At 41.8% G+C, this 5905-nt stretch overlaps 1 pseudogene; it reads right to left on the bottom strand.

The window, feature by feature from the left end:
• Positions 1 to 4646: 4646 nt before the first annotated feature.
• Positions 4647 to 5149, bottom strand: LOC102862348 (annotated as a pseudogene).
• Positions 5150 to 5905: the final 756 nt, after the last annotated feature.

Below are 5905 nucleotides of genomic sequence, written 5' to 3'. Positions count from 1 at the left end.
AATGAACAAAAGCGTTTTAGAAGTACAGTCAGAATCCTCCTTAGAAGCAAGGAGGGTGAGACTGGGTCTCATGTTACCAGGAGGGACCAGTTTCTGGAGAAGAACATCATGCTCTGTGTCACCCAGGAAGGTAGCTCATGATTACAACCGCCACCTCCACCCCACGGAGTACAGCAACAATAAAAACAGCAGTGTGTGCTTGTAAACCAAGTGATCCGAAGTGCCATTTTAATTGCACATAATAATGACAGCTCTGACCATGCATCAGAAGGTTCAAAAAGTAAATTAGCATCGAGTTTTAGCCTTGTAAATAAATTCATACATGTAAGCTAGGCTTACAAAAATGGTTTGTGTTGCCAGTACTAACTAGAGGGATAGTTTTATTTAAAATTACGCTTCTGTTGAAACACTGCACATGTATTTTGTACACAGTTCTTTTGAGGGCACCCTTTCAGACAGTACACCTGGTGCCGTCTGCACACACCACCCCCCACCCCTGGAAGAACTCAGGGAATGACTCTCTACGGGAGATGTTGGAGCTCTTTCACTCCTCTCTAGGGAAGGGGCAGTCACCTCATTACACAGGCCAACAGATCTCTTATACTTCAGAATTTTAATTTCCCCAAAGCCTTGACATTAACTGTAGGACAAAAAGCTGGCTTAAGCATCCTTTCCATTAGATGTCACAGCTTGTGCAGGTGAAGCACCAAGTTCATGGTTTCTTAGAGGAAGACATTACTGCAATTCACTCCAGGACCTTTTTCATCTGCCCCCAGGAGATGTCAGCTTGTGGCTGGGCTCCATCCACCTCTAATCACCCCCAACCCAGAAACCAAACTTAATCACCTTCCATCGGACTTCTACATTGCAGTAAATAGTGGTGTACTTCTAACGAAGGGAAAATAAACAAACAAAAAAAAAATCAAACAAAAAAAGCACAACAAAACAGCCACCCAACAGTTTAATATATTGAATCACTCAGAAAGAATTATTCATGAAGTTTTGTGCATGCATTAGCCTTCTCCCTTGAGGCTGAAGGCTGCCTGCTGGAATGAACTTAGCCACAACTTGGCCATTTTTAAATATAGTTTTGGTCCTTCCTGCACTGATAAATCCTCGGTACATTCAGGAATGAAACTCTGAAATGCGTGTCAATATCATGTGGCCTGGGTGTTTCTGAACATGTCACTAGAGGAAATTTGATTGGGTGGAAGGGCCCCTGAGTTGTGCTTGTTCTACAGAATATACGCTGGCCTGAAGACGGATGCATCTGTTTAGTGTTGGGAGAGGCACAGCTCAGAAGCTCAAGGATTTCCAGACACAGCCCTGCCTTCAGTGAGCAGCAAGTTTTGGGGAGACACAACCTTGTCCTTAGGGAGTTCCAGTCTTGGGGAAGCACAGCCCTGCTTTCAGGGAGACCCAAGCTTTGGAGAGACACAGCCCTATCCTCAGGGAGGCCTAGTCTAAGTGAAACACAACTCAGAAACTCAGGAAACAGGAGTCTGAAAGAGGAAGCAACCTCTCTCTGCTCTTACAGGACTTCTTGTCTTTGAAAGATCTTCATTCTGATGGAGGAGATAGTGTTTTGCGTAAATTGATGGGGAAAGGTGTTTGACGAGCTCTATATTTTAAGTTGCAGCTGAATTCATTCCTTCCTTCTTTCCTTCCCTCCCTCCCTCCTCCTTCCTTTTCTCCCTTCTTTCCTCAAACAGTTCATTGATGCATGTTGCCCTTCAGCACCAGCACTGACAAGCACAAGAAGGAATCACTGAGTCTACTTTAAGGAGGCAGATCCATGAACATTTTTATGATAAGCTGTGATAAGTGCTGTAACAGAGCTGAGTCTCTGCTTCTGGGTAGTGGGAAGGTGTTGTGTAGAGCAGCCAGACAAGACTTCTGTTCCCCACATCTCCACTCCGTGAGGAGTCCTAACAAAAGTAGAAGCTGAGAAAGGGCATGCTGAATGTCAGATGTGAACCATTGTAAAAGGTTTTAGTCATTGGTTCACTATGGACTTGTTCAAGAAATGTTTTTGGAGACCATCTAGGTTCTAGAACTATGTAGAATTTGAGGGGATGTTAGAGGACATAGAATTAATTTCTGCTGTCCAATTTTTTTAGAAATTTTCATTTGCTATTTTTCAGAACTTTAGAGAAAAATTTAGCTATGAGGTTCAATGTCAAGAAGACAAAGATTCTCACCGCTGGACCAACTGGCAGCATCAGGATGGATGGTGAAGAGATTGAGATTGTACACAGCTTTAGTTTGTTTGGCTCCATAGTCAACAGTCTTGGCACCAGCAGTCAGGAAATTAAAAGGCGCATTGCCATGGGAAAGTCTGCTGTTCGGGTCCTCTCCAAAGTACTGAAGAGCAATGGTGTCTCTCTGGAGACTAAGGTGCATCTGATACAGGCCATGGTCTTTGCAATCACTTGTTATGCATCAGAGAGTTGGACAATGACCAGGGAGGATAGAAGGAGAATTGATGCCTTTGAGCTGTGGTGCTCGAGAAGAGTATTGAGAATACCATGGACTGCTAGGAAAACAAACAGATTTGTCCTGGAAAGGGTTAAACCGGCTGGCTCCTTGGAGGCAAGGATTCTGAGGCTCCGTCTAACATACTTTGGACATGTTGTGAGGAGAGACCGGACTTTAGAGAGGGACATCATGCTTAGGAGGGTGGAGGGATGGCGCAGGACAGGAAGGCCCTCTATGAGGTGGATTGATTCAGTGACTGGGATAATTGGGATGGGAGTGTCGGAGACAGTGCGATTGGCACAGGACAGAGCGGAGTTTAGGGCTGTTGTACATAGAGTTGTTATGAGTCGCAGGCGACTCGGAAACACATAACAACAACAACATCAGTCATCTTCTCTGGTCTTCTTTCCTCTCTCTGCCCCTGAACGTAACTTGGGGAGAGACCCAGTCCTTCCAGGAAGAGGCTCCCTAAACTGATGCTTTAGCTTGATGCTGTCAGTTTTTCACACTGAGGTAGCTTGCATGTTGCTGTGATGCTAGAAGCCATCTTACCCATATTTCAAACACCAGGAGAATTACTCATGATGGATGGGTTTCAGTAGAGCTTCCAGACTGAGATAGAATAAGAAGGAGAACCTAACTACTTCTGAAAAAAAAAAATTGGCAATGAAAATCTTATGCATAGCAGTGGAACATTGTCTTATAAAGTAATGGAAGAAGAATTCTCCAGATGAGAAGATGCTTAAGATATGACTGAAGAAGAGTGGCCTCTTCAAAAACAGAGTCTGATTTAATGATGTAGATGGTATAAAGCTTTTGGGATCTTCGCTGGCTCATGTGGCATGACTTAAAGTGCTGTTGCTGTTGATTGCCTATGAGTTGAGCGCGATTCATAGAGACCCCATGAACAAAAGACCTGAAGCCTCTCTACCAACTATCAACATTTATCAAAGTTCATAGTTGGGTTGTTTGCTGGTTTTTGGTTTGTTTGTTGTTGTTGTTGTTTTAGTTTTTCAGGTTTTTTTCATTTTCATAGGGCTTTTTTCCCACTTATTTTAAGACAAAGTTCATAGAATTAAAGTTCAAAACTTTATGAACTTTGACTTAAAATGAGAAGAAAAAAAATCAGATATAAATAGTCATTAATGATCAGACTGTGGAATGCACAAGGTGTGAATCAAAGAAAGAAGTGATCAGAAGTGAAATGGAATACATAAAGGTTAATATCTTAGTATTAGGGGTTAAAATTAATTGGTATTGACCATTTTGAATCAGACACTCACATGATCTAGTGTCTTGGGATAAACGAAAAAGGAAAACTGTGGCATTCAAAGAACATTTCAAAACTATCCTGATATATAAGCTTCTAAATGATATCAGTTTGGAGACTAAAGTGTGTCTGATCCAAGCCTTGGTCTTCGTAATTACTTGCTATGCATCGGAGAGCTGGCCAATTACTTAGGATCATAGAAGAAGAATCAATGCCTTTGAGTTGTGGTGCTGAAGAAGAGTATTGACTATACCGTGGATTGCTAGGAGAACAAACAGGTTCATCCTAGAGAGGGTGAAACCAGCTTGCTCCTTGGAAGTAAGGATTTTGTTTCTTCATCTGACCTATTTTGAGTATGTTCCAAGGAGGGACCAGTCCTTGGACAGGGGCATCATGCTTGAAAGGGTGGAGGGATAGCACAAGAGAGGAAGACCTTCAATGAGATGGACTGACTTAATGACTGTCATTAAGAGACAAAGAAATTGGATTAGGATAGAGCAGGGTTCATAGCTGTTGTACTTAGAGTCATTATGATTAGGAGTCAACTTGAGGGCAGGTAACAACAACAATAGCAGGAAAATATTAATCTGCATACAAGAAAGATCTGTTAATACAACTGTTATTCAGATTTTTGCTCTAACCACAAAAGTCAAAGATGAAGAAATGGAAAATTTCTACCAAATTCTATGTGTTTGGTTTTTTTTAAGTTTAAATGCATTTTATTTTTTAGACAATCTAAACACTTTTTCCCCTTTAAAAAAATGCCTCTGCTCCAAATAAATGAAGGTCAAAATTCAAGACGGTATCTCAGTCCCATTTGTCGAAGTCCTGGTGTGGTGAGGAAACTCAGCAGCCAGAGAAGATGACAGGTGATGGATCCAAAGAAGTGCCAAATTTGTTAACATTTCTCCATTTCTAAACCATCCTTAAAGAAAATCATGTATGGAGTCACACCATTCTCACGGTAGTCCAGCAGAGCAACCATGTCATCTGGATTCATGTTTTCACCAATAAAGAACTGGTAGTTTTTCAAATTAGCAAGGATGTGCTTGATCTGTTCTGCAGCCCCTGTCATAAAAGGTTTCACTCTGGTTTCTGTTCTTCTTCAAGTTTGCCTTTGATTGATTTCATGTAATCCTTGATGTACTTCTTGTAGGCTTCTTTTGTGAAGCTGGTTTCCTGCAAGTGATGGTTCATGACAATGTCAACACCAGTGATTACTGTGTTTTCGGTTCCTTCACAATCGGTGCCTTCAGCAGAGGCGTTCCCACCAATGAGCGAGTCATCAATGTTACCTTCTGTCCTACTGACCATCTTCCCCTCTATCTCCAGGCACAGTCCCTCTGCCATCTCCCGGATTTTATAGATGTCGTCAGAGAACATCTCATTGTGGCTGATGAGGTCCTGGCAAGGCATGAGCTGAGCAGGAGCGGGGGGGGTGGTGGAGGTGGTGGAGGTGGTGGGGGTGGTGGTGGTGGAAGTGGTGAACAGGCAGAAAAGGCTGACTCAGCTGCTCCCGACCTCATATAGAGGACACGTCCCTTACATCATCATCCACTGCACCTCCCAAATTCTACAGTCCTAACTCCTTGCCACATGCACACTTTTAAATTGACGACTGTGCTTAGAAACACATTTTGCCATCATTTGCTGCAACGTGTTAAATGGAACAAACATGCACCTGAAACTCATTGATAATTACAGATTATTGGAATATGAAACTTAGAAACAAAGTTGGGCCAGCAACTGCAAAATATTAGAGATAGAAACAATATCAGACACCACCTGAGACAATTTTCCAAGACCCGCAACTTATTGAAAATATCATTTTCATAGTGTAAATGGTGAATACACATGTGGGCCTCGCCAAATGTAATACACAGGAATCAAATAAATTTTGAAGACAGCTACTTGGCCAACCAATGGAAAGGAATCCATGTCTGTGATACTTTTTTTTTAAAGTTGATCTAATAGAATGTAGAAAATATTGAATAATATTATTACTAGCACATTTAAGGAAAATCTTGCTGAAAGTAATTGAAAAACATTTGGTACAGTAAATCCACAGGGAAATTCCAGAAACTCAAGCTGGATTCAGAAGAGCACTTGAAATGAGGGATATCATTACTGAAATCAAATAGATATTGTCTGAAGGCT

The sequence above is a fragment of the Elephantulus edwardii genome, unplaced genomic scaffold (assembly GCF_000299155.1).
Source record: "Elephantulus edwardii isolate Elephantulus edwardi_28Jun2011 unplaced genomic scaffold, EleEdw1.0 scaffold00017, whole genome shotgun sequence".
Classification (NCBI taxonomy): Eukaryota; Metazoa; Chordata; class Mammalia; order Macroscelidea; family Macroscelididae; genus Elephantulus; species Elephantulus edwardii.
Note: the sequence above shows the minus strand (reverse complement) of the source record. Positions and strands in the feature narration are given on the sequence as shown.